Below are 21,720 nucleotides of genomic sequence, written 5' to 3'. Positions count from 1 at the left end.
TTTGGTAATGACGGAGACGTGGCCTTTGGCACGAGTCAGAGTTTCCTAAATTTGCCAAAAATAAAATATTTAGATGGCGACTCTGTAATCTAGTAAAGTAGTCCAGTTTGGCATTATTTGATTTTAAAATCTGATTTTCCAAAATGATTTGCCGGATTAGACTCTTTGGTGTTTATCAGTCTTACATTGCACTTTCTGAGATTAGATTCAGAACCGTGACAGGAGTCTGAAATGTAAGAGACCAATTCGCGCCTCTCCAAAAGGGGGGCGCGCGAAGAAAGTCGAGCGCTACAAGGTTCTGATTGTTGTGGGGCCTCTTGACACTACAACAAATTTGGGATTTAAAGACGAGACAAATTTGTCCCAAAATGTATATATTTCGTCACCCAAAGTAATTACGATGAACATTTTTCGTCACCCGTTTTGTCGCCAAAGGGTCGTCGCTAAAGGGTCTTAGAGACGAAAAAAAAATTCGTCGTTGAAAATGATAAATTTATGACGAATTTTTTTGTCTCCAATACACTTTGTTGGAAACATACTTGTAAGTAATTAGCGACAAAATATTTTGTCATTAAAGGAGAAATTAGAGACAAAAGTATTTCGTCATAAATATAAGAAATAGAGACGAAATAATTTTGTCATGTTTAATATAAATGAAGATGAAAATTTTTTGTCAAAGAAGCTACCAATAGAGACAAAAACAAATTCATCATTAAAAATGAAAAATTTGTGACGAATTTTTTTGTCTCCAATACACTCTGTTGGGAACATACTTGTAAGTAATTAGCGACAAAATATTTTGTCATTAAAGGAAGAAATTAGAGACAAAAGTATTTTGTCATAAATATAAGAAATAGAGATGAAATAATTTTGTCACGTTTAATATAAACGAAGACAAAAAAAAATTTGTCAAAGAAGCTACCAATAGAGACAAAAACAAATTCATCATTAAAAATGATAAATTTGTGACGAATTTTTTTGTCTCCAATACATTCTGTTGGGAACATACTTGGAAGTAATTAGCGACAAAATATTTTGTCATTTAAAGAGAAATTAGAGACAAAAGTATTTTGTCATAAAAATAAGAAATGGAGACAAAATAATTTTGTCACGTTTAATATAAACGAAGACGAAATTTTTTTGTCAAAGAAGCTACCAATAGAGACAAAAATAAATTCATCATTAAAAATAATGAAATAATGTCAAAAAAAATCCGTCACACATTGAGGGTAATAGTGACAAAATGTGACAATATTTTTTGTCATGACAAATTCATTTAGCGACGAAATAAATAATTCATGACAAAATTAATCATCCACCTAAGCTAAATAAGAGACAAAAAAAAAAACCTTCTTTAGGGATGAAAAATTTTGTCAATAATTCCATAATATTTTTTTCCACATTATATACCTATTTCATCAAAATCTAAATTTTAGTTCAACAAATATGACATTGTTCATGTTGAAACCTGTTGAATATAACAATTCCATCACAACTTAACCTAGCCTGTTATCAACGCATTTACGAATTAACAAAATGAAGATATCCATTCATCATTACAAATAATTTCATCCTAATACAATAAAATAGTGAAATATCCACAAAATATCCAAAAGTTATAACTTGTTCAATTCCACAAAAAATCCAACAATAACTAGTGCAACTCCAAAAAGTATGTGTATCCTTATCAAACAAAAATGAACATTCAAGCAAATTACATCATTGTTGCACGTCAAAAATGCCACTCTAATCCAATCTGCAAAAAAATAAATTAAAAGTTTTAGTAATTAATCAATTATACAAAAGATTAAAAACATTAGTAACTTATCAATTTATAATTAGATCAATTATACAATTTATACCTGTAACAGACTTTTTTTTGAGATTATGAGAACAAAAAATTAATTTTAAGGCTAATTCACAAATGGTGCATCCCATTAATGTGTCGTAAGTTCAAACAACTTATATTGGTCCCTCCCAAGGTGCATCCCATTAATGTGTAATAGCTTACCGCTCAGGTGCTAAAGCTGAGTTATCATCACCACTGGAGAAAAGAAGAAGGTCAATAAGTGTGGATGGGGGTTCCGTAGTCAGAATTATAAGCTACATCTTCACGCTATTTGCAAGGGGCAAAAAAGAAAAAAGAGAAAATAGAAGCACCAGGTTAATATTGCAGAAACAGCAAAATCAAAGCCAATCAACAGTTAGGACTCTCACTGACAAATCTTCTCAATCTAATCCTAGTTGCATAAAGTCTAATAAAAGTTCAATTTCAATATCTGAAATGTTTCACTGCTTTGCCTTTGTATTACCAAGTTGGTAAAAAAAATATATGAAACCATTTGAAGCATAAAACAACCATCGTACGTGAGTGGTAAGTCTCCCAAACACATAACAACACAACTCTCAAATGAGCCATACCAGCAAGCACAACAAGTTAACAATCATCCAAGTAGACAAATTACTACAACTAAAAGAACAACAAGGTCTTTAACACTCAATCCCTGGGATGCAAAAATTGTTTTGAGGAGAGTGATGTTGCCAAAGTTCTATGATGAACTTGTGTTGTAATGTATGACAACATTATTGGAATATATATTCTAACTAACAACATCAAATTTCCAAGAGCCTTGCAAAATATGTTCTGCCAATGCACATAAACATGAAATTTTAGAACTAATGGAATCAAGCCATATTTTACTTCAAAATAAGATAATTTTCTTTTATGTACTTGTGAAGCTCCATAGCATAAACAGTTACCCCATCATGAAATTATGTTTGAATTCATCATTATGCACAGAGGGGGAAAATATGGAACTCGGAACTTATGCACGAGTTCAGGCATTTTCCTACTCTATCTCCGACCAAACCAATTTCCAAGGTCCGCTTTTTGTTCCTAATCTGGGATTCAGAAAAGATTAAAAAAAAATAAAAAAAAAAGAAGAAGAAGAAGAAGAAAAGAAAAAGAAAAAAAAAACACTTTTATCATTGAGAAAGGTCAGATGCATTATGTTAAAAGCATCCAGATTTAGGGCAAAATTTTCAACCCAAAAAGTAAACCAATCAACTTAGACATTCATACATGAAAAACTAAAGAAAAATCATCAGCTGAGGGAAAACCAATCCTTTCTTTATGGTCATGTCACATGGACAGTGGCAGCACATGGGTAAGACAACCAGTGTGGTTTCTTCACCTGGGCAACAAGGACACAATGTTGCAGCAACACAGCCATGTATAAGAAAAAGCATAAGAAAGGAATAGAAGATGTTTCTTACCTCAATAGAAAGGAACATACTCTTCTAGCTCCCCCCAAATAGGGGCCTATGAGCCCACCTACAGCCCCAGCTGTGGCTGTAGTAGACTGAACCAGATTTTTTTCAGCTTCTGATGGTTTAACCATTACTGGCTAACCAAGAAGAGGCTGGCTAGAGAGTGCTATTATAGCGACCCCGGTCTTTTTCCCATTTGATTATTGTATCCGGACTTAGGTTCCGTAGATTCTGTCATTGTATAATGGTTGTTGTTGTCCCTTATTTTCTCATTTGGAATTATAGGATGTGTTGGGCAGGTTTGTTTCAGGTTGGTTGGGTTTAGAAATCAAGTGTTGCTGTCCAGTATTTTGGATATTCGCTCGAGCGAGGAGTTTGTCGCTCGAGCGAGCTGTTGTTTTTGGTTCTTCGCTCGAGCCGGGGTTTGGTAGCTCGAGCGAGAGATTGCGTCTGGTTTGGACCTGTAGCTTTGCATTCTTGGCTCGAGCGAGATTTTCTTCGCTCGAGCGAGTTAGTCCGTTCTTCGCTCGAGCAATAGTTCCTTCGCTCGAGCGTGTGTCTGGTTACAGACCTGAGGGTTTGAGTTCTTCGCTCGATCGAGCTTTCTTTCGCTCGAGCGAGCTTTTGGGTTGTTGGCTCGAGCAAGGCTTCCTTGGCTCGAGCGTAGTTTCTCTGTGTCTGGTCGCTCGAGCGACCAAGTCTTCGCTCGAGCGAGCCTGTCCAGTATATATTTACAGCAGCGGGTTTTGATCAGTCCTTTTCATCTTCTTTTGATTCCAAACCCTAGGTCCGACTTCTCCTTCTCCCTACTCACTTTCCTTCTTAGATTTGATCCACTTAGGGTGTGTTTCTACCCTAGATCCTTCATTAAAAAGATAGAGGGAGTTGAGGGCTTTCATTTAATCTGAACATTTGGCAATTTGGAGCACTTTGGTAATTGGGCACTCATCTTTGTCTTCACCATTTGTGTTGTTTTCTTCGAGGTAGGGATTTCCTACTCCATTTTATAGGTTTTGTTCTAAGCTTTGGTAATTTGATATGTTGGGGATACATTGGTAAATTTTGGGGAAAAACCCTAGTTGTATTATTGAATTAATTTGTATAAGTAATTCATGGAATTGGGGAATTCATTGATTAAATAGCGTAATTGGGTAATTGGAATCATTTGCCTATTGAATTGTTGACATAGTTATTTTCAGTTTAGAAATAACTGTTTTGGGCTATCGGTGGAGGATAGTCGTGATTGTTGTAGACATTGCATGTGGATTAGGAATAACTGAAACTAATCACATTGATTAAGTCATTAATTTTGACTATGGCATTGATACAGAAAATATGTGTATTGATTGAGCATTGCATTTGCATACATTGTTTGTGTGTGGGAGGAGATAGGGGATGTACTCCACGGTTTAGGGGAAGATAGGGGATGGACCTCTAAACCGGATTTTGTTTGGGAGGAGATAGGGGATGGACTCCATTAGCATCACTTTTATGTGTGCTTATTTATATAGAAGTGTTTTATTGATACAGCACTAAAATGTGTATCAATCTGGAAGTATGAAGTGTTTGATTTGAGCTTGAGTCTCATTTGTTTGTTGATATTGGAGGGATGTGAATTTGATATATGTGATCCACTGTTATAAGTTTGGCCAGGTTCTGAGCCATGTTGATAAAATTGGAAAGTAAAACGTATCTTTGGCAATAGTGTCATGAGACTGTAAAATGAAGTAACTGATTATTTTGGTTAACCATCTGTTGAATGCTATTGCTTTATTCATTGCTTATATGTGGTTTAGTATATTTCTACTGGGCTGTGGCTCACCCTTTATGGGAACATCATTTTCAGGTTCAGGTGATAAACTACCTCCAAGGACTTAGCTTGGGAGGGTTTGGCATTTGGATTGAAGAAGACTACCTTTAGTTAATAGTTTTTATTTATTAGAACATGTAAACATTCAAGCCTAGGGCTTTTCTTGTATTGAGATTATAACTCATATTTTTGAATCCAAGTGTTGGCTTGGAAAGATGTAAGCCTGTAGGGCATTTTATTCGATGTTACATGTAATGCTTTATTTAGTAATACTCTGATGAATGAATTAATAAATTGTCTTCTTTAAATAATGCATGTCAATGATATATAATGGGTTAATTTTTTAGGGCGTTACAACTTGGTATCAGAGCGTACCAGGTTTGAATACTTTGGGTACGTGGGAAGTGATTAGTATCACATTGGGTTCGTCTCGTTTGATAGAGACTTAGTGTAATGTTATATGCTTATGTGATAACATGTTTATGTGATTATGTGGGTATGGAATGTAGTTTCTTGGATGTTGATTGGACCCTTGAGTTTCTATTAGTCTTGTTGGAAAGGCACTTGATCACTGCTGCTTCCAACCGGAACTATAGTAACGCATTGGGACTATCATTATCCGGGAATGAAATTCGTAGGTGCTTATGTGATTATGTGCTTACGTGGAATGAATTATTGTTTTCCATTGCATTAGGACGCGAGTGTTTAGCTTCGGCACATTTATTAATGTGCTAATGTCTTTGTTTCCTTTATTAGGATGTCAGGACGAGGACGAGGACGCGGTAGGCGTGGTAGGCCGGGTAGGCAGGAGGTGCCTGTGCCAGAAGAGATTCCGGCAGTTCAAGAGGGAATTGGCCAGGCTAATGTGGCCGAGCCAGTAGGCCAGCAGGCAATGGGCGCTTTAGCTCGAGAGATAGCAGGAGCATTCAGGGAGTCAGTAGGCATTCTCAGAGCTGAGAATCAAGCTCAGGTTGTTGCTGCTGATGCAGGACCTTCCTTTCTGAAGAGGGAGTTCTTCCGGTCTAATCCGGATGAATTTGTGGGTGATCCAAAAGAGCCGCTTAAGGCAGATGAATGGCTCGAACAGACAACGAAGACGTTTGAGATGCTTGGCATCGAAGACGAGGGGTTGAAAGTGACCTTGGCATCTTTCCAGTTGAAGGGGGATGCGGGTCAGTGGTGGAAGTTTACTAAGGGGCGTATAGGAGGTACGTGGGAGGCTTTTGTGAATGCTTTCCAGGAGAAGTTCTTATCTCCAGCAGTCAGGGAGAAGCTGCGAGACCAGTTCTGTCAGCTTAAGCAGTCGAGTTCTTCTGTGGCCGAGTTTGAGGCTGCATTTACTAGCTTGTCCAGGTTTGCACCTGAGTTGGTGGCGTCTGAGGAACGCCGCTGTATTGAGTTTGAGAAGAAGTTGAGGCGTAGCCTCAAGCTGAGAGTTGGGGGAACTATGATTCGGGATTATGGGCGTATGGTTGATGCTGCAGCCCACATGGAAATCATGATGCAGGAGGAGGAGGAAGGGCAGAAGGGCTCCAAGAGGAGTCAGGATGGTCAGAATGATGGTAGGAGACAGAAGGGTTTTAATCCCCACCAGTCTCAGGGTAGCTTTTCGAGATCGACTTTTCCGGTACCGAGTGCTATTTCGGGAAAAGGCAGTCAGGGAGACATTACCTGTTTCAAGTGTGGCCAGCTGGGCCACAAGTCTCCAGTTTGTCCTCAGAGGGGAGGAGTGCAGAGAGCAGCATCTTCTTCGGCTCGATCTCAGAGCCAGAGTCAGGGTAGAGGTCAGCCACTCTCGTGTTATCAGTGTGGTCAGCCAGGGCATATGAAGAGGTATTGCCCACAGTTGGGTGGCACACCTGGTGCATCTGGTGTGAGGCCGATTCAGGGTCAGCAGCCAGCTCAGTCGGGTCAGGCCTCGAGGGCCAATCAGGGGGGGCTTCATCGTCTCAGTCGGTGCAGCAATCTTATGCTCCTAGGGTTGAGCAAGTTGATCAGAGGTCGTCTGGGCGCGTGTATGCTGTTACCGCGCAGGATCTTGTGCCAGCACCATCAGTTGTGAGAGGTACCTTCTTGTTTTGCAACTCGGTTGCTAATGTTTTGATTGATACGGGTGCATCTCATTCCTTTGTGTCTGCTGCATTTGCATCTGTTTTGGAGTTGGAGTTAGCACAGCTAGCATCCCCTATTTGTGTAGTGTCACCTCTTGGGGGTGAATTGATTTTGAAACAAGGCGTTAGGGGTTGTGATATAGAGGTTGATTATCATAGAATCCCATTTTCCTTTGTAGTTATGCCTATGAGAGGTTTCGATGTTATTTTGGGTATGGACTGGTTATCGTCATACCGGGCAGTTATTGATTGCTACCGCCAGAGGGTCACTTGTTGTACCGTGAGCGGAGAGTATTTTCATTTTCTGGGGGACCGGGTTGGTGATGTGTTGCCACCGGGGTATGTTCAGCGAGGACGGAGTGAGCTTAGTGGTCTACTTGCTAACCTATCGATTAGTGAGGATGTTGAGACTCAGATTGTGTTGCCAAGGGTGGTTTGTGAGTACTCAGACGTTTTTCCCGAGGATCTTGTTGGTTTGCCACCGCATCGAGAGATTGAGTTCTCTATTGACCTGGTGCCCGGCACGGCGCCGATTTCTATGGCACCTTATCGTTTTGCCCCAGCCGAGTTAGTTGAGTTGAAGATTCAGCTCCAGGAGTTGCTAGACAAGGGTTTTATACGTCCTAGTGTTTCGCCGTGGGGAGCACCAGCCCTCTTTGTTAAAAAGAAAGGTGGTGCTTTGAGACTGTGTATAGATTACCGAAAATTGAATCGGGCTACGGTTAAGAATAAGTACCCTATGCCTCGTATAGATGATCTGTTTGACCAGTTGAAGGGTTCCCGTTGTTTCTCTAAGATAGACTTGAGATCAGGTTACCACCAGTTGAGGGTCAGAGAGGAGGATATTCCGAAGACGGCATTCCGTACGCGGTATGGCCATTATGAGTTTCTGGTGATGCCATTTGGACTCACCAATGCACCGGCAGTCTTTATGGACTTGATGAACCGGATCTTCCGGGAATTCTTAGATCGGTTTGTAGTCATTTTTGTGGACGACATCCTTATCTATTCGCCTTCTGAGGAGGAGCATGAGTCACACTTGAGGGTGGTGCTTGAGTTACTTAGAGGTCATAGGCTGTATGCCAAGTTTGGGAAGTGTGAGTTCTGGCTGAGGGAAGTCAAATTCTTAGGCCACGTGGTATCCGGGAAAGGAGTGTCTGTTGATACATCTAAGGTGGAGGCAGTGCAGGATTGGGCACAGCCTAAGAGTGTATTTGAGATCCGCAGTTTTCTGGGATTAGCTGGGTATTACCGTCTGTTTGTGAAAGATTTCTCCAGGATAGCATCACCGTTGACTAGACTGACTCGGAAGGGAGTCAAATTTGTATGGAGTGGGACTTGTGAAAAGTCGTTTCAGGAGTTGAAAGTTAGACTGACCACCGCTCCAGTATTGATTATTCCAGAGAGAGGGTTGGGTTATACAGTCTATTGTGACGCCTCACGAGAGGGTCTGGGTTGTGTGTTAATGCAAGAGGGGAAAGTAGTTGCCTATGGCTCACGTCAGTTGAAAATTCACGAGCAGAATTATCCTACACATGATCTAGAATTAGCAGCTGTGATATTTGCCTTGAAGATTTGGAGGCATTATCTTTATGGTGAGAGGTTCGAGGTGTTCTCGGATCATAAGAGTTTGAAGTATTTGTTTACACAGAAAGACTTGAACTTGAGGCAGAGGAGGTGGATGGAATTTATAGAGGATTATGACTTTGAGTTGCATTATCATCCGGGAAAGGCCAATGTGGTGGCCGATGCCCTTAGCAGGAAACCTGTTGGTGACATAGCTAGTATAGCCGTCCGAGAATGGGAGATGTTGGGTGCACTTGGGGAGTTTGATTTAATTCTGGGTGAATCCGTTGAGGCTGCGGCCTTGTTTTCTGTTATTGCACAGCCTTCACTTGTGACTCGAGTGTTAGAGGCTCAGAGAGGTGACTTCGAGGTAGAATCTCTCCGTGAGAAGATTTCTAGTGGGAAGGTTGAGAAAGGTTTGACGGTGTATTCCGACCTGAGTGTGAGATACCGAGACCGTCTGTTTGTGCCGGAGTCTTGCCGAGAGGAAGTACTCCGAGAGTTTCACCATTCACGCCTTGCGGTGCATCCGGGAGGCACTAAGATGTATCGGGATTTGGGTCGCCAGTTCTGGTGGCGGGGTATGAAGAGAGATGTGGCAGCTTTCGTATCTAAGTGCCTTACTTGTCAGCAAGTGAAGGCTGAACATCAGAGGCCAGCGGGTTTGTTGCAACCCTTGCCTATTGCTGAGTGGAAGTGGGAACACGTCACTATGGACTTCGTTGTGGGTCTTCCGAGGACTCAGCGGGGTAGTGATGCTATTTGGGTGGTTGTAGATCGGTTGACTAAGTCGGCGCACTTCATTCCTATGCGCGTGAGAGATTCGGTCGATCATCTTGCCGACTTGTACATTCGGGACATAGTGAGGTTACACGGGATTCCAGTGACGATTGTTTCGGATAGAGATCCTCGTTTTACTGCCAGGTTGTGGCAAAGTTTACAGAGTGCCTTAGGCACTAGGTTGACCTTTAGCACGGCTTATCATCCTCAGACTGACGGACAGTCCGAGCGTACTATTCAAATACTTGAGGATATGCTTCGGGGTTGTGTTCTAGACTTTAGTGGGTCGTGGGAGAGGCACTTGCCGTTGGTAGAGTTTGCCTACAACAACAGTTTCCAGTCTAGTATTGGTATGGCACCATTTGAGGCCTTGTATGGCCGACCGTGTAGATCTCCTGTGTGTTGGGCCGAGGTGGGTGATGCACCTCTGTTGGGTCCAGAGTTGGTGAGAGAAACGACGGAGAAAGTTGAGCTTATCTGTAAGAGGCTTGTTACAGCACAGAGTCGTCAGAAATCGTATGCCGACCGTAGGAGGAGACCTTTGGTGTTTGCGGTGGGTGATCATGTCTTTCTGAAGATATCACCTAGACGGGGTTTGATGAGGTTTGGGAAGAGTGGGAAGTTGTCCCCTCAGTTCATTGGTCCATTTGAGATCCTTGAGAGGATTGGCGAGGCTACTTATCGTTTAGCTTTGCCGCCGCAGTTGTCCGGAGTACATGACGTATTTCATGTGAGTATGCTTCGGAAGTATGAGCCGGATCCATCACATGTGTTGGATTGGACCGATTTAGTGGTTGATGAGGATATTTCGTATGAGGAGAGACCGGTGCGGGTCTTGGATAGGCGGGATCAAGTTTTGCGAGGCAAGACCATCCCTTTGGTAAAAGTTTTGTGGAAACATCATGGAGTGGAGGAAGCCACTTGGGAGCGTGAATTGGAAGTCCGCGAAAAATATCCGGACATGTTTATTGATTTGTAATCTTCTATTTAGATTTTGTAATATTGTTGAACTTAAGAGCTTTATAAATGTCTTAAGTTGTAAAACACTGGGTATGTTTTGGTCAATGGATATATTTTGGAATTAAATTCGATATGAGAATTGCTAACATTGGAAGGAATAATGCACAATAGTAATGCAGGTTGAGATATATGTTGTTTTTATATATATTGTGAGATGCCTCTTGATAAAGAGATGAAGTGACCAGTATTGGGTCAAGCTGTCTATTATTGTTTTATAATATCATTGGGAATTGAGAAAAATCTGTTTTCAAAAACTTAAGCTTAATTTCGGGGACGAAATTCTTTGAAGGGGGGGAGGTTATAGCGACCCCGGTCTTTTTCCCATTTGATTATTGTATCCGGACTTAGGTTCCGTAGATTCTGTCACTGTATAATGGTTGTTGTTGTCCCTTATTTTCTCATTTGGAATTATAGGATGTGTTGGGCAGGTTTGTTTCAGGTTGGTTGGGTTTAGAAATCAAGTGTTGCTGTCCAGTATTTTGGATATTCGCTCGAGCGAGGAGTTTGTCGCTCGAGCGAGCTGTTGTTTTTGGTTCTTCGCTCGAGCCGGGGTTTGGTAGCTCGAGCGAGAGATTGCGTCTGGTTTGGACCTGTAGCTTTGCATTCTTGGCTCGAGCGAGATTTTCTTCGCTCGAGCGAGTTAGTCCGTTCTTCGCTCGAGCAATAGTTCCTTCGCTCGAGCGTGTGTCTGGTTACAGACCTGAGGGTTTGAGTTCTTCGCTCGATCGAGCTTTCTTTCGCTCGAGCGAGCTTTTGGGTTGTTGGCTCGAGCAAGGCTTCCTTGGCTCGAGCGTAGTTTCTCTGTGTCTGGTCGCTCGAGCGACCAAGTCTTCGCTCGAGCGAGCCTGTCCAGTATATATTTACAGCAGCGGGTTTTGATCAGTCCTTTTCATCTTCTTTTGATTCCAAACCCTAGGTCCGACTTCTCCTTCTCCCTACTCACTTTCCTTCTTAGATTTGATCCACTTAGGGTGTGTTTCTACCCTAGATCCTTCATTAAAAAGATTGAGGGAGTTGAGGGCTTTCATTTAATCTGAACATTTGGCAATTTGGAGCACTTTGGTAATTGGGCACTCATCTTTGTCTTCACCATTTGTGTTGTTTTCTTCGAGGTAGGGATTTCCTACTCCATTTTATAGGTTTTGTTCTAAGCTTTGGTAATTTGATATGTTGGGGATACATTGGTAAATTTTGGGGAAAAACCCTAGTTGTATTATTGAATTAATTTGTATAAGTAATTCATGGAATTGGGGAATTCATTGATTAAATAGCGTAATTGGGTAATTGGAATCATTTGCCTATTGAATTGTTGACATAGTTATTTTCAGTTTAGAAATAACTGTTTTGGGCTATCGGTGGAGGATAGTCGTGATTGTTGTAGACATTGCATGTGGATTAGGAATAACTGAAACTAATCACATTGATTAAGTCATTAATTTTGACTATGGCATTGATACAGAAAATATGTGTATTGATTGAGCATTGCATTTGCATACATTGTTTGTGTGTGGGAGGAGATAGGGGATGTACTCCACGGTTTAGGGGAAGATAGGGGATGGACCTCTAAACCGGATTTTGTTTGGGAGGAGATAGGGGATGGACTCCATTAGCATCACTTTTATGTGTGCTTATTTATATAGAAGTGTTTTATTGATACAGCACTAAAATGTGTATCAATCTGGAAGTATGAAGTGTTTGATTTGAGCTTGAGTCTCATTTGTTTGTTGATATTGGAGGGATGTGAATTTGATATATGTGATCCACTGTTATAAGTTTGGCCAGGTTCTGAGCCATGTTGATAAAATTGGAAAGTAAAACGTATCTTTGGCAATAGTGTCATGAGACTGTAAAATGAAGTAACTGATTATTTTGGTTAACCATCTGTTGAATGCTATTGCTTTATTCATTGCTTATATGTGGTTTAGTATATTTCTACTGGGCTGTGGCTCACCCTTTATGGGAACATCATTTTCAGGTTCAGGTGATAAACTACCTCCAAGGACTTAGCTTGGGAGGGTTTGGCATTTGGATTGAAGAAGACTACCTTTAGTTAATAGTTTTTATTTATTAGAACATGTAAACATTCAAGCCTAGGGCTTTTCTTGTATTGAGATTATAACTCATATTTTTGAATCCAAGTGTTGGCTTGGAAAGATGTAAGCCTGTAGGGCATTTTATTCGATGTTACATGTAATGCTTTATTTAGTAATACTCTGATGAATGAATTAATAAATTGTCTTCTTTAAATAATGCATGTCAATGATATATAATGGGTTAATTTTTGAGGGCGTTACAGCTATTGCCATAGGGACTGGCATTGCATCAAAAAATTCAATATAACTGCAAAGAAGCTGCATTAGCATCTCGATGGTACTAAGAAGGGAAATGGACATTGATTAGATGTGAAAGTGAATACAATAATAAGATTAACAAATGATACTGCCCAGTCTAAACGTATTTTTTTCCTTTTTTGGAGGTAGGTGGGGAATATATTATTAACCACACCATCAAACCCACTAACTTGCAGGGGATACAACAAGCAATAAATGGAATGGACCATTATGACTTATAGAATATACCAGCAGTATACAATTTAATGAACTCGAATCGTACAATCAAACACTCTCTAATTGTTATTGATCAAATATCTATTAATGCGTGGAAGCACTAGGGAAAGTAAACAACTTCCACTAATAAATGAAATATGAGACATCAAAGCAAATACCATCCTTCACCAAAAAAAAAAATGTCCTTCAGTTTTTTTCCACAATATTCACCCTTAATATTTTAAAATCACTAGAATAATACAAATCCATTAATAGCTACGCAATGTTTAAAACATTTCTCCATTACCGAAACCAAATTTTAACCAATGCAATTTCATGAAGCCCATCCCCAAAACCAAAAAAAACAACTTGGCGAGTTTACATTGTGTGGGGGAGGAGGGTGAAAGAGAAGGGCAGGGGGTCATCATCTATCTTACAAAGCATTGGACTTGGCCTTACTGCAATTTTGTTAGCCCACAATTACTTGTCAATTTAGCATGTAGACTTTTTCAATATGATTAGTGTGCCTTTTGCTCTGCCATCTTCACTTGTTGATAACAGCCTTAGTTGTTAAAAGAAGTGCAGACTTCTATCCTTGACCTCATTATGAGATGACAAACCTCCACTAATGATAGAATTAAAATAGTTATAGCATAATAAAAAATTAAATTGAGATAATTTTTTGGCTATGGAAGGAAAAATTGAACTTACCCAACTCTCTTGGAATGACTTGAATTGCGGTCCATTATAAGGCGTACATCTCAGACCTGGAACTGTAATTCAACGGTATTAGAAATACTCAACACAAATAATTAGTTCACCATCAAACGTAATATACCATCACATATTACGTTATAGCCCCACAGTGAGTAGCCCAAGAAGCACGAAACTTCTGGTGGCAGCTGCAAGGCAAGCATGCACAGAGTAAGTGGGTCTCCAATAGATGGCTTTGATTGCCTACCAAAATCTTATAAATCGTACACTAAAGATAATAGAAATTAAAATGAATGTGAAAATTGATTCATTTTGGCCAGCTTCATTTACCTGTATAAAATAAAATAATAGATCTTCAAAGTTCAAACACAGTAAAGACTAAGTAATTGAATTTCATTTAGCACCCTTTGAACTTTTTTAAATAAAATATGGCAAGTTCCAATTTCTTGTATAAAAATACAGTTAAAAAATTCCCAAATTTTGGATTTTATTTAGGTTTGCCCAAGACATAAAATGTAATTGATACAGCAATAAAAAGTTCATAAGCAAAAACCATCCGCTGATCTCGTTCAGGATCAACCTCCGTCTCTGCCACTTCTTCCTTTTTCTCTTTATACCATCTGCTAAAGAAAAAAAAATCTTAAGTATTATCCCAACTTGATCCATAAATAACAATAAATCTGCTTCAGTTAAAGAAGGGTAAGTCAAAAAGAGTGGAACAAACTAACGAACCATAACTAAGGAAAATACATTTGGTCCTTGAAAAAATTAAAGTACTTAAGCAGCAAAATTCCTCGAGTTACTATGCAAAAGAGGAAAGAAAGAAAAAAATATATATATGTATGTCAATCCACATCAAGGAAGTCAAATATATACTCAATGCAAGTTATTCTTCATATGTAATTCATACATTTCAAGCATATAAACCTATAATTGAATAAATATACACATATATATCACTACAAGAAATTGCATTTTTCGCAACGCAACAAAATATGTTGCTAAAAGGAAAAATTCGTTGGCAAAGAGTTTTGCCGAGACACAAAGCTACATTGGCAACCCGTAGGCAAAAGTGAGTTGGCAATAGTTTTTGCCGACGAAATTATCATTGCGTTGGTAAAAGTAATGCCTTTAGCGACGAACATAGTCGTCGATAAAAGCCTTCATCCATCGTCGGCAATTTACCTTGCATTGGTAAAAGTCATTCAAATATGATGATTGTATGGCACTTTTTGCGACACAAATTTGCATGGGCAAAAAAATATACTTTTAACAACAACATATGCGTCGGCAAAAGTAAACTTTTGGCGACACATTTACGTTGGTAAATGTTGTCATTTGCCGACGATTTGTTTGTCGCTAAAACTTTCAATCAGGATTGCTGCAAGACTGCACCAAAAAAATTTCAATCCTCACCTATAACCAATAGTCCAATTTTCAATCAATAATTCAGAAATCATACCACATTTCTCAGCCAGGCATGACAATACTTTGTGGTTCCAAAGCATGCCCTGCAAAATGAAATCCCAACACCTACATAAGAGAATATAGAATAGAACATAAATCTTGAATATAGCCATTTCCCACCTCAATGATCTACCATCCAAGGTAAACCCATGCACTGATTGAATACATCGAACCGCTTCCTCCTCCTTTGGGTAAGTAATATATCTGGGATAGAAATCACGTTTAAGAACAGAACAGTTGTAGTGAAGTAATGGAACAAAAATATGTAAACAAGCCAGTATCAACATACAACTAGATAAAAAGCAGAAATAAAATGCATCATCACATTAGGCAGTTTCCTTGTACATATGAACTAATAGAATAAGTAAGAGATTGAAATGAACAAGCAGTGTTTGACAGAAACATTTTGAAGTATTTATAACTCAATTTCACTTCTCAAGGAAGATAAAAATAAATACATAAACAAAAACTAGCAATAATGAAAACACTTAGACTTACACACTACAAGTATTGTTTGCAAAATGTTGAATAGCACCAGCTGCTGTCCGAGATATAGACACCTTCAGCACCTTTCCATACAGACCAAAATACTGTCTCCGATGGAGAAGTTGCTAATAAAATGATAAAACTGTTAATGAACAGACCTATTCCCCTGTTGTGAGGGGTGGTAAGGGGAGAGAGAGAGAGAGAGAGCAGAAAAGTACACACGTCTTCATCTGCCAGATTAAGAGGTAACCCCACAATGTAGACAAGATTTCGTTGAATCACTCGCACACTGCAAACTCTGAAGGCAGCAGCTTATACTAACAAAAATCTATTTACAGAGTACAAATCATGAAATGCAACCACAATTTGAGGCCTCTCTCTTCTCAATACTGGACTTGGTGCACACTTGGGACTGTTGAACTTATTTAAAGGTACTTTTGTAATAATTACTAAAAGAAGCTGTGGATGTGTTTGGCCAAGGCTGCTTACAAAATGCTACAATATGGACATGCATGCGTTGCACCTTTTCTGATGCCAAATTTGAACCAGTTACTATAATTAATTAAGTAGATAAAAATGAGCCCCCACTTAACCAATAAGCTAAGAACCACCTTTGGAGTAACTTCTAAAAAAAAGGTATGCTACTCACCTCCTTCTGTGAGTGATAACAAACAATGGGCAGGGGACATGAACAACAATCGCATCGATTCTCAAATAATCGCTCTTGGATCCTGCTATCTAAATCAGACTCCTCACCATCATGACATGACAATGACGGATAAACATCTGTTGTCTTGTGCCTACATTTGGGCTTGTCAAACCAAATTAAGCTATCAATGGACTTCAAAGTAGTTGATGGCACATGAACCTCACCATTTGAATCTTCCTTCAAATATGAACCATCACTCCGATGCTCACGATTGGGAGCAAAAGCACAGTAATTAATGATTTCCCAATGATCAAGAAACTGAACAATTCGTGTTAAATCATCAACATCAATGCCAGCTACCAATTCTCAGAAATCATCAGCTGACAGTCTCATCTCTGGATTCTCCATGTACTTGGCAACAATCCAGTTACGACATTCCACGTATTTTTCTGGCCTATGTTCAGCTGACTTCCCGGAGAAAAAATGTGGCACCACTTGTCTCTCTAATCTATGCATAGTACTGGGCGAAAACCAATCTGCTCTCCAAAGAAGCTCAAAACCAAATGAGAAAAACTAAAAGCAAATTAATATGACATGATGAGAAATAGAGCGATGTGAATATTGTTAGCACAAGATCAACAAAGACAAACTAAAACAAAACAGCATAGCAAAATATAGAAGATAATAGGCAAGAAATGATTGTGGTCTCTCATCCAGGTGAGAAAATAAAAGAAATGAACTCTATGTGAAAGCAAAGTATGTGATATGGTAATATGGGTGGGATTTCTTTTTCTTTCATATTTTAATAGGGCAATTTCAATATTATGAAAATACACAACCAATGATTTTGTTTCCTACCAAATCTCACTACTTTCGATGACAAATGAAACCTATAAAATAAAAGAGTTCTCTTTCTCTCCATTTCTCACCTAATTTATAAACCAAAAATGATAAAAGATTTCTCTTTCTCTCCATTTCTTATCACTTGATCTAAACATACTGTAATATACACATGGAGAGTGAGAGCAATGTGCCAAGGGAAAACTCCAAATCAACAACCCAAAACCTGAAACTCACAAAGTAATAATATGGCACAATGAAAGAGGCAAACATATAAAAATAATAATTTGAGCAAATTTTTACGAATACATATAAGCATGTGTACATAAACAGAGAACAGTATGAGACATAATAGTTCAAATATCAACCTAAATAGAACAGATTAGGGCATAGGAAAAATATATATATATAGAGAGAGAGAGAGAGAGAGAGATAAAGCAAGCACCTGCGTGCATTGGAACAACATGAACTCGATTAGCCCCAAAACGCTTCACAACCCCTCGACCCTCCATAACCGGAGGCGGCGTAATCACATACGCGGCCGTGGAAGAAGACCCCTGATTGCCGGCCGACGCCGGACTATCCGCCAGCATGGCCGACAGCGCCTGGAGTTGTCCATGCGATATGTTCTCCAATACGATGCCGTTCTGCAGGTCCTTGCCCTCCCTGCACTGAATCGCCTTCTCCAGGGCCACAATCGCAAGCACAGAGGAGTGGGGGCGATTGACTGTGTGCTTGATCATGAGAGGGAAGTGGGAGATTCGAACCCCGCCATCCGATAAGACCTCACTCTCGCGGGCAATCGAAGCCGAATCGGTAGGACCCGATTGAGGGTCTTCTTCGAATTCGGGTTGTTGTTGTTGGTCGAGGTCGTCGTTGTCTTCGTTTTCTTCGTCATCATCGTCGAGGTCGTCGTCTTGGGGCTTGGGTCATCGAGTGATTTTGGGGTCTCTCTTTCGCTTCTTCTTCCTCCACTTGGTGCGAGTCTCTGTGGAAATGGCAAAGTAGAAAGAGAGAGAGAGAGAGAGAGATTGATGAATTTTGAACATTGAGTAGGGGAGAGAGAGCGAGAGAGAGTGAAAAAGTTAGGTTAGTGGGGTTTGTTTACCTGAGGAGGAAGCTGGCATTGCTGAAAGAGAAAGAGGCGGAGTGAGGGAGAGCGAGCGAGAATGGGGGGTGGTTTATGCAGAGATTTGTGGGGTCTGCGATTTGGTGCTATCGTGGTTTGAACTTGAAGTATCGATTTTACTACAGAGCTACAGAGAGAGACAGAGAGAAAGCTCTGCCTCTGATTTTGTAGCCCTTCTATGCTCAGACGATTAATGTTGGAAGCATTATAGCATCTCCATTTTTTTAATTAAATTTAAATTTAAATACCAATTATCTCTAATGCCTCTGTATACGGGTTTTCCTCAGCTTTATCTTTTCAATTATAACAATAATAAAATGTCATTTGAAAACTTAACTGATCTTTTATAATATTTTTAAAAGATTATTAAAATTGGAATAAATGCTATAAATAAATAAAAAAAATAAAACTAATTTGAACACTAAAAATCAAAATCATATTTTCAAAATTTAAAAAATTATTTATGACGTCCTAAAAAATAAAATTATATAAAAATAATAAGTATTTTTTTATTTTTTCACCAAATTTTTTTTTTTTTTTAGTTTTTTAGGAAAAAAAATTCTAAAATAAGTTTCTGAAAATAAAACCAAACGTATTGAAATTGATAATTTAACCAGATTCTTTGGAAAAGTTTAGATTATCTCAAATTAGTCATCTAAACTTAAGAGTGTTTTTGGACTTGATGGGTTCATTTTGTGATCTAATTCGATGATCACTTTAATTTTACAATTCAATAATTAGAATATTTAAAAAAATTTGAAAAATTATAATAAAAATACAAATAACTAAATCACCTCATTTCACTACCAAAACTTTTACCGACGAATAGTATTATTGTCGCTAAATGTTTAACTCTTTGCCCATGCCAACTTGTCGTCGCCAAAAGTAAGCACATTAATAGCAACGCCTATTGCGTTGCTAAAAAATAAGCCTCGTAGCTAAAATTTATGAAATTTTGGCGCCAACCAATATTTTTGGCGCCTAGTCAATGTTATGCTTTTTTAGCGACGACAGTAAATTGCGTTGGTAAAGGTGTACTTTTCCCAACGAAATTGATCACTGTGTCGCCAAAAATATACTTTTGGCTACGAAAAATTGACATTGTCGCCAAAAGTAGTCACCAAAAGTGCAATTTCTTGTAGTGTATATAGGTGTATGTATAGAGAGAGAGAGAGAGGAGCTAACCCAACGTCGTCGCAGTAGCGACGATTGATGAGGACATCGCCGTGGAGATTCAAGTAGTATATGGCGGAAGCAGCCACTGGCATGGTCTCCGATCCAATGGATCCAATATTCAGAATGCTGAGGCCGATCGAAAACAGATCAACTAAGATCTAGGGTTTTGCCCAGCAGATTTGACGGCCAATGAAGACCTGTCTTCGTTCGATTTTGTGGTCTCGCGATTCAGAGCTTCGCAAAGAATACGAAGAAAACACTACTTACTCTGTTTCTTTGTGAAATGGTGGAGAGAGAAAGAGAGAACTTTCAAGTCGATTTTTTTTTTATCTGCTTCATGGTTTTGAATTAGATTCGAAACAATGGAACTCATATTCGAAATCCCTTATTACAAATTTGGGGAATATCTGAAAAAATCAAAATTAAATAATTTTCATACAAAATAAGGTAAGGAGAGGAAGAAGCAGTCTATGAATCTACACAAATATGAGGGGGGGAAAAACCAAAACCAAAGATGAAGATGAAGATGAAGACAACCAACTTACCAGTCAATGAAATACACTCTCAATCGTTGCTTTCAAGGACTCCTTACAGGAAGAACACCATGAAGAAGAGATGGATAACTCTGATTTCAGATACACAAGAGAGATAGATTCGGTCTTACAGAGATTGAAACCCTTCCCTCTTTACGTTCCCTTTCCAAATTAGAACCAATTAGAAGCCAAAGAGATTCTTGGGGGAAAAAGCGTATAAGAGAATTTATTTTGCCGCTTTTTTTTTTTGGGAAAAATTTATATTTTCGCGCTTTTTTTTTTATCTTATTATTAACGACTTAGATTATGCGTCATAAAAAGTTTAATATTTTTAAAGGTTGACTTTTTGTGCGTCATGAAAAATTTAATATTTTTAACGACTGACTTTTTGTGCTCTGTGAAATGTGTAATATTTTTTACAGTTATCGTATGTGCGTTGTGTGTAATTGATGTATTAACAGCACGCCATATACACGTCGTAGAAACTTTTATTATTAATTGGAAAAAAAATTCATAAAAAAAATATTAATTGGAAAAAAATTAATTGAAAAAATAATTTTGTTAGAAAAATTTGTAAATTTTTGTTTAAAAACCAACGAAAACTCATTTTTTAAATTTACGTTTTTTTTCTCAAGGTTACAAACTAAGACAATCATTTATAAACTAAAAAAATTATCAAACAAGCTTTTACGACAGTTTTTTAAATTTTTGTAAATATAAATTGAAAACTGAAAACAAAATGGTTACCAAACAGGTCTCAAATGGTAAAAATATCATAAAATTAACAAATAATTAAATAAGTTACCAACGTAAAAAATGACTTATCAAAAGATTCTTAGGCTATGTATGGTTTGATTTTTAGATTTTTTTTAAATTAAAAATTAATTTGGTTAAGAAATAAGAAATAAAAAAAATATTTTTTAAACAAAATGAAAATAATTTTTTTATTTTTTTATTTCTTAACCAAATTAATTTTTAATTTTTTAAAAAAATTTCGAAAAATCAAACCATACATAGCCTAAGAATATTTTGATAAGTCATTTCTTATGTTGATAACTAATTTAATTATTTGTTAATTTTACGACATTTTTACCATCTAAAACCTGTTTGGTAACCATTTCGTTTTCAATTTTCAATTTATATTTATAAAAATTTTAAAAACTGTCATAAAAACTTGTTTGATAATTTTTTTGGTTTATAAATGGTTGTCTCAGTTTGTAAATTTGAGGAAAAAACGTAAATTCAAAAAATGAGTTTACGTTGGTTTTTAAACAAAAATTTAAAAATTTTACTAACAAAATTTTTTTTCAATTAATTTTTTTCCAATTAATTTTTTTTTAATGAATTTTTTTTGCAACTAATACTAACCAAGGGGCAATTGGTAATATTACTTTAAACCTTAAGGAGGGCATTATAATTTCTAAAATGTGAGGGGTGTCAATGTAATTTACCCAATGAGGGTAAAATTGGTATTTCAAAAAATTGAAAGGGTTGAGGGGGAATCTGCAATGAAACTTTAAACCTCAGGGGGGGAGATGTAATTTCCAAAAGGTGAGGGGGAGAAGTGTAATAAACATAAATCTCAGGGGGTGTCAATGTAATTTACCCCATTTTTTTAACCTT

The 21,720-nt window shown here is 38.2% G+C and overlaps 1 pseudogene across 1 annotated transcript; it reads right to left on the bottom strand.

Moving 5' to 3' along the window:
* Positions 1 to 1,556: 1,556 nt before the first annotated feature.
* Positions 1,557 to 18,308, bottom strand: LOC114304555 (SWI/SNF complex subunit SWI3C pseudogene; annotated as a pseudogene). Its single transcript, XR_014357826.1, has 5 exons — positions 17,705 to 18,308; positions 15,783 to 16,955; positions 13,815 to 15,488; positions 2,012 to 2,116; positions 1,557 to 1,756 (listed from the first exon to the last, which is right to left on the bottom strand). The product of XR_014357826.1 is annotated as an SWI/SNF complex subunit SWI3C pseudogene (transcript).
* Positions 18,309 to 21,720: the final 3,412 nt, after the last annotated feature.

This window comes from Camellia sinensis, unplaced genomic scaffold (assembly GCF_055761805.1).
Source record: "Camellia sinensis isolate YWXY unplaced genomic scaffold, ASM5576180v1 Unanchor10, whole genome shotgun sequence".
Lineage (NCBI taxonomy): Eukaryota > Viridiplantae > Streptophyta > Magnoliopsida > Ericales > Theaceae > Camellia > Camellia sinensis.
This window is presented reverse-complemented; position numbering and strand designations above follow the sequence as displayed.